Source organism: Prorops nasuta, unplaced genomic scaffold, assembly GCF_024137725.1.
Source record: "Prorops nasuta isolate Cenicafe-Biocafe unplaced genomic scaffold, Cenicafe_Pnas_1.2 PNAS00001, whole genome shotgun sequence".
NCBI classification, from domain to species: Eukaryota; Metazoa; Arthropoda; class Insecta; order Hymenoptera; family Bethylidae; genus Prorops; species Prorops nasuta.
The window spans coordinates 4,782,562-4,799,582 of record NW_027116798.1 but is presented as its reverse complement, the minus strand read 5'-3'; the positions used below and the strand labels follow the sequence as shown (position 1 = coordinate 4,799,582).

The following is a 17,021-nucleotide window of genomic DNA, read 5'->3' as shown; positions in this document are numbered from 1 at the left end:
AATGCCACTAATGACAGCTAAAATTTCCACACCTGAATAGGCCCTAATTACTTTACTTAAATCTGGATCCGGATTCACTCTCGCGAAAGCCTCCTCACTAGATCCGGATTACTCTAGGGTGATATAGTATTTTTTTTCGTAATTTGCGACACTGCGGTAAGTCTGATCCGAGATCTGAATCTAATCCCTGAAAATAAACGTCCAATGTTACTAGAGAAATTTGTAAACGCAGGTTTGTTTCTTAGAATTACCTTAGATAACAATAATAATGAAAAATATGGCCTAAAGTGCATTGTGGGTCGTCACCTATTCCAATCTAACTTCTCGTATCTGACAGATCTGCGATCGAAAAGTCAATAGTTATAATTTATATTTTGAAAGCTGAGAAAAATGGAAAAAATATTAAAGAGTGGCTCGACATTGTATCCTGATGGTTACGTATATTACAGAAATAGTAGAAATATGTCAAAATATGGGGAAGTTGTGTAAGTAATTGTATATACACTTATGTTAAACTTGTAATAGCATTTGTTATAAAAATTTCCGAAAACATCTCTAATATAAATCTTTCTATTTTCTTAAAAATTAAAAAGAGATTCAAGTATACATAGAAATTGTGTAGTAATAAATGTATGTATAAATTAAAGGTACATTAAACAATTGGTTTTATCGTATACATTTAACATATGTAATAAAGAAGAATATATGTTATATTTCATATTACTTGCATTATAGATTTTTTAATCTGATAAAAACATCTAAATACTAAGAATTAGTAATCATAACGTGTGTTTCCCTTAAATGCTTCAGTCTTCGAGATATTTATATAGGTGTTTACAAACTTTTCTACGCCTGCATATACTTATGTTTTATATATTTTTATTATAAGTAATTACGGGGATATTTGAAGTTAAAGCTATTAGCTACTTTTTTCTGTGTGTTGTTGCATGACAGTCAGTTCTTACAAAACTAAGCAATATGCAAAGATTGACTATCATCGCATTATCGCATATACAATGTCGACTATATATATATATATATATATATATATGTCAGAAATGCTCTTATACTATATTTTATATATTTATATCAAGAGACACGGTAGTGTCTCGACGGCAAGTACAGAAAAAAGTAGATAATGACATGTATATACGGCCGTCGAGGCACTACTCTCTTATACAGCAAGTTTGGCTGTCCTAATTTTCAAACCGATTTTTCTTTGTGAATAATCCACTATCATGATTTAAGCAAAGCTTTTCTTAAAATGGTTTTGAACGAGCTTTCATTTGAGCCCATAAACATTAAAATCGGTTCACGCAATCCAGAGATCTCATACTCTGTTAGCTATATATATGCCGAAGTTGAAATTCTTCTCCTTCCTTTCTGTATGTCTCGGGGGTAGAGGGTAAAGTGCCATAATATTTTCCTATAGCAAATTTATGGAACTTTGGGTGAGTAGTTTATATTATGCAGCACATGCCCTCTACCGTCTCATCAACTATAAAATAATATGATATAGTAATGTTCATCCTTCCTTAAACATTTATGTACTGTATGAGGTTAATTTGGAGATTATGAAATCATATATTTTTTCTTTCAGTTACAAAATGTAGACTGTATAATAGTTTTGAAATGCAAACTATTCTTATTTTTTATTGAAATTAAATAAAACTTATTCAGAAAACATACAAACACATTTTGATTATGCATGTCTACACAATTTAGTGGATACATTGACGTGTTTAATATTATCCTTTACTAAGGAGCGAACTCATAAATAGGTAAAACTTGTATGCATGTTTAAACAAATATTTGTATTCCTTTTTTAGTGTTTCTTCGTCTTCAATAAAATAATTTTTTTTTCATAAATTACGTAATGCTTTACTATTATTTTTTATGATACCATATAATCGTTTACAAATTCCCCTTTTCATATTACACAATTTTAATGTTTTCTACACTAAAGCTGAAGATATTTTTGATGAAGAATAATAGTTATAGCCTTTCTAAACACTCGCCTTTGAGAACCTTATAATTTCAGCATCACTTATCTACACCCAGATTTTAACAGTCTAATCTCACTAGTGTTATAGCTGTTACTTATTGTATTTTAAAGTTGCTTTTTATATTCCTCTTTTTTATAATATGAAAAGTAATTAATACACTTTATTTTAATAAATATTTACACAGACGTGCCAAATCTCATTTTCCTCATTTTTAAAAATGGTCGGAGACGATTCTTGTAGATCTTATTGTGTTGTAAACGAACCTGATTTTGAAATTACTCCAGTACATCAGATTTTTTTTTAATTTTTAGCTTAAATAGTACAAAATGGCTTTTTTCGCCATTTTCATTATTTTACTTCAGAGAACGAATTTTGTTTAAATTCCACAATTAAACCATATAGTATTATTCGTTAGCTTTAAAATCCATTTTCAAAACTTATTATACTAGCAGGATGCGATGCAATAGTGGTAATTTAGAAAAAGAAAATTTGTTCTCTAAAATAAAAATCATAAACTGAGGAAAACAGCCGTTTTTCAGCCATTTAACTGATATTTCAAAACACCTGATGTGATAGAGAAATTTCAAAGCCACATTCATATTCAGTAAAAAAAATGGAAGAATTGCCCCCCCCCCCCTCCTTCCCATCCATTCTTGAAACTGAGAAAATTGAATTTTCCAGGTCTGTGTTATTGTTGAAGATATAATGTCGTAGCAAACTATACATATTACAATAATAGCATAGATACCACACATGCTACCATATAGGAGTTGTTGAATTGTTCTCATCTTTTCACACCGTTCAGAAAATACTTATGAAATTTCCTTTATGGCTGCTGGTAAAAATTCCTCCATTTCCTTATCTCATTCTTGTATGACAATTCCAAATATTTTCTTCTTTTATATATAAGTTGAACTTCCTGTAATCATTAAACACGGTATGAGGATCTTAATTGCAGCTTCGAAACTCGATATATAATAATAATATGAAAAATACATTAGAATATTACAAATAATATCAAATCAACAGACCTATTAAAGACACTATCTCAACTAGACCTAAGACTGTATGATGAAATTTTTCTAATTAAATAGTCAAGAGTACTTTCGATATGTAAAGTATTAGTGTTAATCAAGCATATAAACACAATATATAACATGCTATTGTTAGACAATATGTCAAAAATTACTAAGTTGATCTTTCACTCTTTGTCGAAGGGTATGGAAATTATTCTGTGGGAGATTTCCATTCTATGTAAACTTCAGATCAATAAAAAATTGAAGATGGCTTACAATAAATAAATGATTAAATCTGTAAAATAAACAAAATACATCCACAAAGCATACAAAAGATTTATTCTTGAATATGCACTTATTATATACAAAAGATATACTTATCTAAAAGTATTTTTGTTATATTCTTTGTGCATATGCCATATGGCATCAATATGTATAGTGAATGACAGGCCATTTCTCTTTGGTTTTCTTACAGAGATGGTTATTATACTTTTAATTCTTTTATGCCTCAAACTTTCTATATTACTTATTATAATCTTTTAATTTCAGCTGTAAGTATCAATGCACACACATTTACATGAAAACATTTTTGGATTACTTGTGTTCGTAAGTTTCTTCTACTCGCACGCATGCGCACAAAATACATTATAATATAGTCTACTCATCGAAAGCTCCATCCCTAGAAAGTAACTATAAAATTTTATGGCACTTTACCCTCTACCCACTTGGCAACCTTGAACCTTGGGCTGCAGTCGGATCCAGTAGTTGAGTTCGGAATTAAACTCTTTTCACTCCGACGGAGCTTTCCCTAGAATTCCCTATTCACTCCGTCTAGTAATTCTGTGTCCGGAAGCAAGTTAGAGAGTGAATAGGGAATATGGAAGAGCTGTGATAGCTAATTGCTATTCTATCCCCACTTCTAAAAGGAAAATAGGGGTAAGGATAAATAAGAAATATTGGCACTAATTGGGAGCTCCGTCTGACTAGTTTAAGCGGGAAAGAAGCAAAATTGACAAATGTTGGTTTCATTATTTTGGAATTAAATTTCAAACGTTTGTTTATATAAATCTAAGGGCCTGATAAAGTAAGTGAAATAAAATTTAAAATAATACAATATCGTGTATAGTTAAAAAATTAATCTTTTATTTCTTTTTAACAGTTGTTATGAATAATGAATTTAGTTCGTGTAGACTCTACCAATTTTAATTTAATTTATTTTGATAAAATAAAAATGGATGTCCTACTGCAAGAAAAAAGTAGTGAGTAGTTTATAAAATTATATTAAAAATATATGGAGGGATAAAGTTGCTACTGGAATTTTTCATTTTTGCTGTACTACTAAATTATTGCAATTAATTGAAAGAAGACAGTTATCAAAATAAATTAAATTAAAATTGGTAGAGTCTACACGAACTAAATTCATTATTCATAACAATTGTTAAAAAGAAATAAAAGATTAATTTTTTAACTATACACGATATTGTATTATTTTAAATTTTATTTCACTTACTTTATCAGGCCCTTAGATTTATATAAACAAACGTTTGAAATTTAATTCCAAAATAATGAAACCAACATTTGTCAATTTTGCTTCTTTCCCGCTTAAACTAGTCAGACGGAGCTCCCAATTAGTGCCAATATTTCTTATTTATCCTTACCCCTATTTTCCTTTTAGAAGTGGGGATAGAATAGCAATTAACTATCACAGCTCTTCCATATTCCCTATTCACTCTCTGGGCCATTTTACGATGGAAAGTAGGATTGCCAAATAAGAAACAAAAAATCTGAAAATGGTCATTTTGAGTTGGCAGTTCTGCAAAGTAGCTACGCTGCAAGTTGTACCGGCTGATTGCGGCTGACTTGTAAGATTAAGTAGTATAAGGTTTAGGTAAACACAAATTTGACAGGTCAACTCAGGGGTTTTGTTCGAATCTATTTCAGATAAGTATAAATTGATCATTATGTGTTAAACTTGTTACAATATATGCGATGCTTTGTGAGAAATATAATTTACAGGTACGTCGGGTATTTTTATTCATCCAAGGGAGTATATCTACATACGAGGTTCGGTTATATCCGTTTTCTTTCTCTGCTCTGTCCAAGCTGTTTTGATGCAAACTGATAAGAGTCCAGATGCTGTATATGGATCATAGTCAAGTAATTTTTAAATATTGTATTTAAAATTTAAGTAAGCGTTAGTGCTGAAAGATCTTTCATGCTTAGCAATTGGTACGTGTAATTAAAAATGCTGGGAAAATATTTATTTACTGTTGGAGTATAGCTGCAGGAATGAGCAATTTCCATGCCATATAATAATATGCATTGAGTAGCTATTGCGATGCAGCTTAATACTGCTATAAAATCCATATGTATGGCCTGAATCTACAGCGAAACCAGCTCTAAAGACATGACTATTTTGGTATGCGACCTTACAAATGATTTTTATTACTTTACTGCAAAGGAGGGAGCCCTGTTGTTTTACCCTTAATAGCAAATCCGTTCTGTTTTGCAGGAAGCGTTACGTATAGCTTGGCTGTGTCGGTTGGAGCTCTCGATGGACACGACAGCTAATTATTACATTGTAGTCCAAACATTGTTTTGAATTATAGTTCTGGAGCATCTGAAATATCGAGCTTTGAATAAGACGAAAAGAAGAATTTCCAAAAAAATAAAGTTGATTGAAAATGAAAGATTTGGACAGGCAGCATTGTGGAGTAGCTTCAGGAGGCTGACTTGTGTGATTAAGAATTAGAATGCTTGTAAACTTTAATTTGAGAGGTCGACTCGGTGGTCATGTTCGCATCTGTGTCAGATAAGTAAAAAGTTATCAATATGGATAAAATGTATTACAATGCACACGTGATGCTTTCTGAGAAATATTATCTGTTACAGATACTTTGGTTATTTAGTTTCTATGCATTGTCAATTTGTAGAGTTAACAGCTAAAGAAAATTTTGTAAACTAAACAAATTGGAGACTTTTTGACAGGCACATGGTGACTTGGATGATAAAGCCTCAGATTCCAAAACTGCCTTAAAGGATAGTCTACAAATATATTTGCCTCTACCTATAAAGCTACTGCAATACTTTGACACCAATTTGTGCTTTGCTAAGCTGTATAGATGGAATATCAACAATGCACAAACCATATGATTCATTTTCAGGTAATCTTTGAACATTGTGTATAAAAAGCTGAGTATGATTCATGTACAATGGTCTGTTGCACCTTACAATTTATTGTAATTCATGAAACTTGTAAAATATTTCTGTTTTTTAGGAATAACAGCTACAACAAAAAACAGTTTGCATGCCAGGGAATACAGCACTCAACGATGATTTTGATAAAAAGCCTGGTACTATAAATTGTTTCTGGATGGCATTAAACTGGCAATAGGCTCTATGCATGATTGTCATAAGCTGGGATAATGATCCTATAAATGATTTTTAACATCTGATAGCAATCTAGAGAGCCTTGTTGCTTTTCGCTTAAAGCCAAATCTTTTAAGCTCTTCATGAAAATACTTAAAGCTACGCTGTTTAAAAGAAAAAGTTATGAAAATTATATACAGTAGCAATTTATAAATAGCTTTATAAAATTAATATTTTCTATTGATTTTTATGAATGTACAATAACTGTATAATGACTATAGGAGATTTTTATAATTTTATATTTTCAGTTGTACGACTTAGAAAATTTTACAAAGGTTACAACTAATAAAGCATATGTATATATCTTTATATATGTACATTTCACAAAATGGATAAAACTATATTATATTTACAATTCGTACATAAAATATTTAAATTTATTATTTCTATGATATTATGGGGTACCTTGTGAATTGGGTACTCGCAATAATCTTTTTTTTTTTCATTATAGTGAAGGGGGAAATGCATTTATGCATCCCCCGACATTTGATGTTGGTCGGTCAGGGGTATGTTTGGTATTCCCCACTGTGTAGGAAATGGGACTACTCACTAAAACCCCCTCCATTTAAGTGATAATTAATTTCTTCATACTAATCTGAAAATGAATACATTTTCCACTTTATTAAACAAGTATATTTTGTAATTTTTTATTATATTTATAATTATAATATATATCATTGATAAGATAAATTTAAAAATGATTCATGATTATCTTAATGATGTGCTACACCCTATTTCTCCAAATATATGTATAGTTAAACAGCTTATATATACAGTATATATATAAAGAATAAACTTATACAAACCTTTGAAAATAATTATTAATTAAATATTGGCGGTCATCTTCCGTTGGCAATGAGAATACCTCTGGTATTTGCAGATAATTTTGTAATCCATTTTGTTGAACTTTTTTGTCCCGTCTTATAATATTATATAAGACTGCTGTAGCCAAAATAACATTTATCGTTCGCTCTGGTGTGTGGAAGCGCGATCCGATTGTGAGGACAGCGAACATGCGTCCCCAAATGCCAAAGCATCTTTCCACCTAAAATATTTAAAATAAACATACATGGCATTATAGTTTTAAAAAATGCAACCTGCATCTGAGCATTTAAAAAAGTAAGTTTCAGAAAAAAAATTAAATTTCTTATCTTTTATATGCAGGTCAACAAGAGTATTTTAAATAACAATCCAATATTTTATTGCATATTCTTATATATAGCTTATCTTAATAGCTTTTCAAAACACTATACGAACAAGTCATTTCAGCTAGTAATGCACTAGATATTTATAGTTTAAAATGCATGTATATGTGAGTTTCTGCAATGCGCACAATCGGTAAACATTTTCGCGCGTAGTCGCTCACTTGCATGCAATTGGAATCCTTTTTATCTAACTTTTCACTAGCTGAAATAATGCATTTATAAAAGGTTTTGAAAATCTTTTCAGATAAGTTACAAGAGTAGTATGTAATGAATTTTGGGGTACCATTTAAAATAATCATAGTTAGGTTTATATCTCCTTTTTATTGTGATCGTACAAAGTGGGGAAATTAAATCACCTGCACATCTGCTTTAATTATACTATAAAAATGTAGGATGTCATATTTGAAATAAGGATACGGCGACATTTTACAGAACGGTTTAGAAGTTTTCATATTGAACGGTTGGCAACAAAGATGGCGTAATGGAAAAAACATAGATTGGAAACTGACTATTGAAATTGCTATATCATTTTAAGTATGTGTTAGTATTGTGCGACATAATTGTTTAAATGGGTTAAGTAAGAAGTAAACACAAATTTTTTGAGCAAAAGTGATTTATGGTAAATCATAACAACTGATTAATTAATCAAAAATGGATCAGATAAGTTAATCCCTGTTTCAGTTAATATATCTATTATTACATAAACTATATAAAGTGTAGAATATATTTCTTTGTTAAAAAGTTTATAAATTTTACAGGTTAATGGATAAGCAAAGGGATTTGAAGTATTGAAATGAATCCAGAAAATTATTATTTCTTTTTATTAATTTTTAATGTAAGAAAATAAGTAATATCTTTTTAATGTATATTATTATTAGCTAATAATTTACTCAATTTTGCTTAAATTTACAGATAATAGAACACTGAAAGGGGAGATGAAGGTGCCATAAAGGAACAATGGTGACATGAATACAAAGAAAAAGAACTGAGAGAATAGGATTCATAAATCACCAAAAGGGCAAATTAAGTAAAAACGAGAAGTTTTAATTAAAAAAGACATAATCTACTCATAAGAAAGCCATTCCAACCAATACAATGTCTACTGTTAAGCAGTGTTCTCAGTGCGTACAAAGAATGTGGAAACTTATAATGCCTGAAAATCAGTTAAGTATCCTCCGCAGTGTAGTTGCTTTGCATGTATATGTGTGCGTTTGATGTAATTAATCATACAATTATTGTGCTGAAAATGTACTTTGTTTCTTTGTAATAATTTTCTTATAATTAGATTTACAAAATGTATGGCTAATCCTCTTTTGAATATGTAATATATAGACCATGTAAGTTTTCAGTTAATGAAAGGACGTTGTTTCAAATATGTGAATCAAAGGCGATTAAATTAAAATTGAATTAAAACATCTGAAAAGCAAAAACTTACGCTTGCTTTATTTAAAAACAACAGCTATAGGATGCAAAGATTAAGAATAGGTGGTGAATCTAGGAAGGAATTGTGTACGGTATGCTTCAACTTATTTATGAATCTACAACTATATATTAAAATTTGAAAACTAATTTTCTTTATGAATAATCTACTGTTTTAATTTAGAATTTCGAGCCGAGTAATGTACCAGAATATGAAAGCAAAATATCAAATACAGAGAGGCGAGTGGATGAAAGAAGTAATTTGGCTCTCAATAAAGGAGAACAAAAGCTTTCTCTTCTAAAATTATTGGCTTAAAAAATAGAAGACAAGTGTTTTGAAGTGATAATTTTTAATTGGACATGAACGCAGCTATTTGTATAAGTAAAACAGGAGAAACGTCAGATAAGCTAATATTTGTTATAATTAATACATCTATTGTTAATGTAATGTAGAACGAATGACTTTGTTAAAATATTTATAAATTTTACAGGTAATTCTAGGATTATCGAACATGATTCAAATTCTGAGATAGCAAGAAACCTGGCCTTGGAATCTGCAGTATATTTTTAAAACGCTACTATGGAAATTATGCTCTACTATTTCTTGACCAACTTTCTAAATAATTGGACATTGAAAGAGGAGACGAAGATGCTATAGTGAAACAATACTGGCATGAATACGAAGAAAAGTAATAGAAATAATGAATGATATAAATACACCAGGAGATCATTTTGACAAAAAATTAGACATTTTAATTGAAAAATTTACTTTTCTCATAAAAACATCATTGGAACGAACGCATTGTGCTTATCAGCAAACGGTGTATGTATCAAATCATTATAATAGTTGCTATTATAGTAATATATTGAGTTATCTTAAAAAACAATGTCATAAATATAAAGCTTTTTAAAAGTTTTAAAATAAAAAAATAAGTATTACTTCCACAAAACATTTTAATTACTATTGTTAATAACAACAAATCTTATCTCACTATTATAATTTAAGTACAAATTTTTTAAAGAAATTAATTTATTCAAAACTTCTATTTCTTTATTACTGTTTATTTTGATAATAGGCATTGTTCCATTTTGTGTTTTAATTGGTGTTTCTTTATTCGCTATATTTATATTATATAATGTCTGTTTCATATTGTTTTTTTCAGTTTCTTTTAAATATTTTATTTCTTCTGTTTCATCTAATATTTGCAATATACATTTTTCTTTTTCCATGATGTTAGAGTTTTCTGTGATATCATCTATGTTTTTATATATTTTATTAATCTCTTCATTTCTTTCTTTTGAAATCTTGTTTATCTCTCGTTGTTTGTAGGTTCCAGTTTTTATGCTGTGTATAATATTTCTGTTTTCCTTTAGTAATAGCTTGATTTGGCCTGTAAAGTGTGAAAACGCAACAAATCTTATGAAAAAGGAAATAAAATGTATTACTTTGGTACCAAAATCTACCTAATAATGAGAAGGATTCAAAAATCATGTTAACCACATAGGAAATGTCACCTACTAATAGAGAATAGGTATAAACATTATTTGTATTATATATTATAAAAAATATTCTTACTCAGGAAGAGGGTAGGGTGAGGAGCTTTTCCTAAGCTTTTGCTTAGTACACTATGATAATTTTCACATTTATTGTTTGTCCTATGTTTCAATTTGTGAACTGAAAAATTTTCTGGGCCTATCTTTTTTAGCCAAAATTTTTCAAAATATGCAAAATATAAGTTGAAATAGGATCCAAAACGTTTATTAACATCAGTTTTTAATAAATTAAAAACCTCGACAATTTGCTTTGCTGGTAATAATGCTAAAGATATTATTTTCTTTATGACTATGAAATATTCGGGATAAGTGAGCTTATTTTTTTTTCTATTGATTATGTTCAATGATTGCGCTTTCTTCATTAAAGCCTATGAAACAATGTATCATACAACATGAATCAAATTTCTAATATAAATAATAAAGTGATATAGTCGAGATAAAATGAATTTTTTGATTAATGTATTACATACTTGAGCAAAATGGAAGAAGCAGTGCGTAGTTTTTATATTTAGATATACTGTTCTTAAAGAATTACTTAAACCTATTTCATAATCTGTCATTGCTACTTTAGGATGTAATTGAGGGAATTTAGATTTAAAGAAATTGAAAACTTCTATATAGTTTTCTTGCATTTTGTTATTCATTATGATCCACATGCATGGTAAAACCTGTTGAAAATATGCAGAAAGAATTGAATATAATATAAGAAAATATTGTTATTTAAAGTATCAGTATATCAGATAAAATACGATTATAAAATATAAATTTACTTTATCTGAATCATCATCAATGCTAATTAGCACAGTTATTAACTGCAAGTTTTTATCTTTTAAATTTGGGACGGATTTAAATGTTCCATCGATAAAAATATTTTCGCCGTTTATAGTATTAATAAATTGCTCATCATAAAAAATGAGGCTATAATAATTCAAATTTTGTATAATTTTAATACTTATTGTATAATTCTCAGTATTATTTCTGTATTTTAATATATCTTTATTTCTAATTAAATTTTCTCCCAGTTCTTTTAGTGTTCCATTGTTTAATTTAATATTCTGTATATTTTGTGTATTCTTTATATATCTTTGTATCGTTCTTCTACACGAGGGAAAATTAACCACATTATTCATTTCTGGCTGACTGTTTTAAATAAAAAAAAAAGTTATTAATTATGATGTTTAGCTTGGAAATACAAATATAATTACTTCGTTATTGCAGCATTGTATAAATCTTTTGGTTTTGTTCCTCGTGTTTGTGTCATTCCTAAGACATTTTTGTAAAATTCCCTTTTCTTGTTCTTTTTTTCATCGGGCTCATGATTATGCGATCCTTCTGAACTTTTAAAATTATTGTCATGAAAAATGCCATGAGCTTTACAACCTAACTGTTTATATTTTATACAGTTTAAATATCTAAAGATATATTCAAATTTTTATAAGTAACTTAACCTTTATTTATTTTTTTTAATAAATAGAAAACTTACATTCTTTCATTTTTCGTCTTGGTAATATAGTAACGAAATCCACCGAACATCCAAATTTTTCGGCTAGATTTCGTGTTCTTTGGGTTATTCATCTTATGTGAACAATTATAAATGTTAACTATAAATTTAAATTCAGGCAACTGTAAACATTAACTATATATATTCGGTATATATAAGAAGGGGCAGAGAAAGAGGGGTTGAAGAAAGTATGTACAATATGGTTCAGAAAATATATATTTTAAATAAATAAAACAAAAATATGCATAAACGTCTTAGATACGTATTCATTTTGAATTTATTTTTAGATCATTTTTTCGATTAACATGACATATATATATTTTTTTTAAATGAAAATTTTGATAATAAAAATTGCACAAAGTTGTAGTCGAACATATAATTTTTAAAGTTACAAAATGTTTTTCAAAAATGACTTTAACAATAAATATACCGATGAATTTATTACATCCATATATTTACATTTGAAAAAAATCTTCTGCACGCTAAATAAAGGCTATAATTTGATGTAAAGAGTAAAAACCAATGTGCAGAGCCCTGTGAGATGCATCTTATAATATATATATAGGATAATATTATTTTCGTTAATCAATCAATCATGTATATCAAAAGTATTGCTTTCAAGCTCAAAGGTAATAAATTATAATGTAAATTATTTTTAAGTTTCATAAACATTATCTTGAGTAAAATAAACTATTATTGTCTTTTCCAAAATAAAGGGCTTCGATTATGTACTTTTTAGTCTGTATTTCATTTTTGGTTTTTATATTCTAGTGCATCAACTGATCTCCAAAACCTAAAAAAAAAAATTGAAATTAATAATGCATTAAAAAAATTTGATCTACGACATTAAGGCAAAGAACCAGAAATAATTCTAAACATCAAGTACATTGCTATGAAAAGTTAATTATTAATACTGATTTGCTAAGTTTACAGATTACTTCTGGGTTGGAATACAATAAACTGACTTTCTCATGAGAAAAGTAAATTTTTCAATTAAAATGTCTAATTTTTTGTCAAAATGATCTCCTGGTGTATTTATATCATTCATTATTTCTATTACTTTTCTTCGTATTCATGCCAGTATTGTTTCACTATAGCATCTTCGTCTCCTCTTTCAATGTCCAATTATTTAGAAAGTTGGTCAAGAAATAGTAGAGCATAATTTCCATAGTAGCGTTTTAAAAATATACTGCAGATTCCAAGGCCAGGTTTCTTGCTATCTCAGAATTTGAATCATGTTCGATAATCCTAGAATTACCTGTAAAATTTATAAATATTTTAACAAAGTCATTCGTTCTACATTACATTAACAATAGATGTATTAATTATAACAAATATTAGCTTATCTGACGTTTCTCCTGTTTTACTTATACAAATAGCTGCGTTCATGTCCAATTAAAAATTATCACTTCAAAACACTTGTCTTCTATTTTTTAAGCCAATAATTTTAGAAGAGAAAGCTTTTGTTCTCCTTTATTGAGAGCCAAATTACTTCTTTCATCCACTCGCCTCTCTGTATTTGATATTTTGCTTTCATATTCTGGTACATTACTCGGCTCGAAATTCTAAATTAAAACAGTAGATTATTCATAAAGAAAATTAGTTTTCAAATTTTAATATATAGTTGTAGATTCATAAATAAGTTGAAGCATACCGTACACAATTCCTTCCTAGATTCACCACCTATTCTTAATCTTTGCATCCTATAGCTGTTGTTTTTAAATAAAGCAAGCGTAAGTTTTTGCTTTTCAGATGTTTTAATTCAATTTTAATTTAATCGCCTTTGATTCACATATTTGAAACAACGTCCTTTCATTAACTGAAAACTTACATGGTCTATATATTACATATTCAAAAGAGGATTAGCCATACATTTTGTAAATCTAATTATAAGAAAATTATTACAAAGAAACAAAGTACATTTTCAGCACAATAATTGTATGATTAATTACATCAAACGCACACATATACATGCAAAGCAACTACACTGCTGAGGATACTTAACTGATTTTCAGGCATTATAAGTTTCCACATTCTTTGTACGCACTGAGAACACTGCTTAACAGTAGACATTGTATTGGTTGGAATGGCTTTCTTATGAGTAGATTATGTCTTTTTTAATTAAAACTTCTCGTTTTTACTTAATTTGCCCTTTTGGTGATTTATGAATCCTATTCTCTCAGTTCTTTTTCTTTGTATTCATGTCACCATTGTTCCTTTATGGCACCTTCATCTCCCTTTTCAGTGTTCTATTATCTGTAAATTTAAGCAAAATTGAGTAAATTATTAGCTAATAATAATATACATTAAAAAGATATTACTTATTTTCTTACATTAAAAATTAATTGTAAGATTTAGTTTGATAGATAGTCGCAAGATGACCCACAGATTGGCTCAACGCGCATGCGCGTAGTTGTGTCTTCTCGTTTCTTACCATTTTAGTTCAGTTTACTTTACTCTCTTTAATGATGTCGAAAGAAGAAAGAAACTCATGTAAAGTTATATCGAAAAATAGTAATAAAATAATATAAAATAAAATTAAGAGTTTATTAAATAAAAATATAAAATAATAACAGGTTATGGGCCCAGACTAAGTGATTAGCTCATGACAGCACGATAAAACTAAAGTTAAATAAAAGTTCAAAATTGATAGCAACGTGGTTGATATTACAAAATGGCGAAAACCGAAGACCTAGTGCACATCGAAAAATTGGAAGACTCTGAAGGCTATACTCTATGGAAGTTTCAAGTTTCCATCTTGTTAAAGGCACAAGAATTATATAAAATTGCCACGGAAGAAACAGTGATACCATCACAAAATGATGCCTGGCTAAAAAAGGACGCCATAGCTCAAAAAATAATTATAACTACAATAGGTAAGAAACCTACTATGCATATCCTAAATTGTAAAAATGCTTTTCAAATGTGGGAGAAATTAAAAACTATTTTTGAGCGAGAAACGGCACAACAGAAATGTCAGTTATTACAAGAATTTTTTAGTTACACGTATAAAACTACTAGCGACATGGCAACACACATCAGCAGTTTAGAAAATCTTGCTCATAGACTAAATTCGCTTGGTGAAAAACTTAACAATGATATGTTAATGTCTAAAATTTTAGTTACATTACCAGAAAATTATCAATATTTTCTCACAGCATGGGAATCTACAGGAGAAGAAGAGAAAAGTTTTGAGAATTTAGTGTCGAGATTACTAACAGAAGAGGCTAGAAACAAAAGTGAAAAGGAAATGCCTGTTGCTTTTAAATTGTCTGAAAAGAATTGTTACAAATGTAACAAGAAAGGACACATAGCAAGAAATTGTAAAGTTAATACTAAAGAAATACAGTGCTTTAAATGTGGCAAGGTGGGACATTTTGCCTCTAATTGTAATGAAAATAAAACGATATGTAAAATTTGTAAAAAGAACAACCACGAAGAAAAGAATTGTTTTTTTAGAAATAGAAGATCATCTGGAAGTAATAAAACCAATGACACCGAAAATATAGCTTTGCTAACAAATACAACAAAACCAAATAGTGACATGTGGATAATAGATTCAGGTTCTTCATCGCACATGACATATAATGCTGATAACATGTGTAACCTGCAAAAATATGTTACAAATGTTGGATTAGCAAAGAATAATGAAACAATGAAAACCGAATATATTGGATCATTAAAATTTAAAAATTGTACACTTAATAATGTATTAATGATTCCAGACTTAACCTCCAATCTCTTATCTGTCAGTGCAATCACAGATAAAGGTGGAGAAATAACGTTTAAGAAAAACAATGTATTAATTAAAAAAGAAGGAGTTGTTTTGAAGGGGAACAAAATGGAAAATGGACTCTACATAATAAATTTAGAAGGAAAGAATGAAACATCACATCTAATAAATACCAAATCAAAGGTGCAACTTTGGCATAGACGACTTGCACATGCTAGTATACAGAGCATGACAAAATTAAAAAAATTATCACCTGATTTTGAGGTAAGTGAAGAAGAACTTAAAACAATGATTAATACATGTGATGTTTGCCCAAAGGCAAAACAAACAAGAATAAAATTTGGTAAATCTAGAAATCGTGCAAAGAATCCATTGGATATTATTCATACCGATGTATGTGGTCCAATTAGTCCTACGACATGGGATAATAAGAGGTATTTCATTACTTTTCTAGATGACCACACAAATTTTCTGACAGTGTATCTGATTAATGCAAAATCAGAAGCTCCAAATATAATAAAACAATACGTTCAATTAGTAGAAACACAATTTGAAAGAAAAGTAAAAACAATAAGAAGTGACAATGGATTGGAATATGTCAATTCCCAAATAAGGAATTGGATAAAGGAAAAGGGAATTATACTTGACCTTACAACTCCCTACACACCACAATTAAATGGTAAGGCGGAGAGAATGAACCGAACTATAATGAATAAGACCAGAGCATTACTAATAGATTCAGGACTTCATAAAACAATGTGGGGAGAAGCAGTATATACTTCTACATATATAATAAATAGATCCCCGACCACATCAGTCAATAAAACTCCATCTGAACTCTGGTATAATAAAAAGCCTGATCTAAAAAGATTAAAACTGTTTGGTTGCAAAGCTTATGTTAAGATTCCAGGTCAATTAAAGAAATTGGACAGCAGAAGCAAAGAATATATTTTCGTAGGATATGCTACGAATGGATATCGTCTTTTTGACAAATCGAAACAAAGAATAATACTATCCAGAGATGTGATATTTAATGAAGACTCTAGTAATAAAATGATTAAAGTAAGTGAACCAATAGCACTTGACTTAAATTTAGAGCAACAAAAGGATGAGACAAGTAATGGCTTAGGACATATACAAGAAGAGGAGCAATCGGAT

The 17,021-nt window shown here is 29.0% G+C and overlaps 3 long non-coding RNA genes across 3 annotated transcripts; 1 reads left to right on the top strand and 2 right to left on the bottom strand.

Moving 5' to 3' along the window:
* Positions 1-6,667: 6,667 nt before the first annotated feature.
* LOC136774668 (uncharacterized) lies at positions 6,668-7,575 on the bottom strand. Its single transcript, XR_010822835.1, has 2 exons — positions 7,258-7,575; positions 6,668-7,046 (listed from the first exon to the last, which is right to left on the bottom strand). It is a non-coding gene; the product is annotated as an uncharacterized lncRNA (long non-coding RNA).
* A 781-nt stretch (positions 7,576-8,356) lies between these two features.
* Positions 8,357-10,466, top strand: LOC136774803 (uncharacterized). Its single transcript, XR_010822871.1, has 4 exons — positions 8,357-8,491; positions 8,569-9,170; positions 9,260-9,898; positions 10,450-10,466. It is a non-coding gene; the product is annotated as an uncharacterized lncRNA (long non-coding RNA).
* A 2,149-nt stretch (positions 10,467-12,615) lies between these two features.
* On the bottom strand, positions 12,616-14,008 carry LOC136774129 (uncharacterized). The gene is made up of 3 exons (XR_010822740.1): positions 13,785-14,008; positions 13,191-13,695; positions 12,616-12,923 (listed from the first exon to the last, which is right to left on the bottom strand). It is a non-coding gene; the product is annotated as an uncharacterized lncRNA (long non-coding RNA).
* Between the last annotated feature and the right edge of the window lie 3,013 nt (positions 14,009-17,021).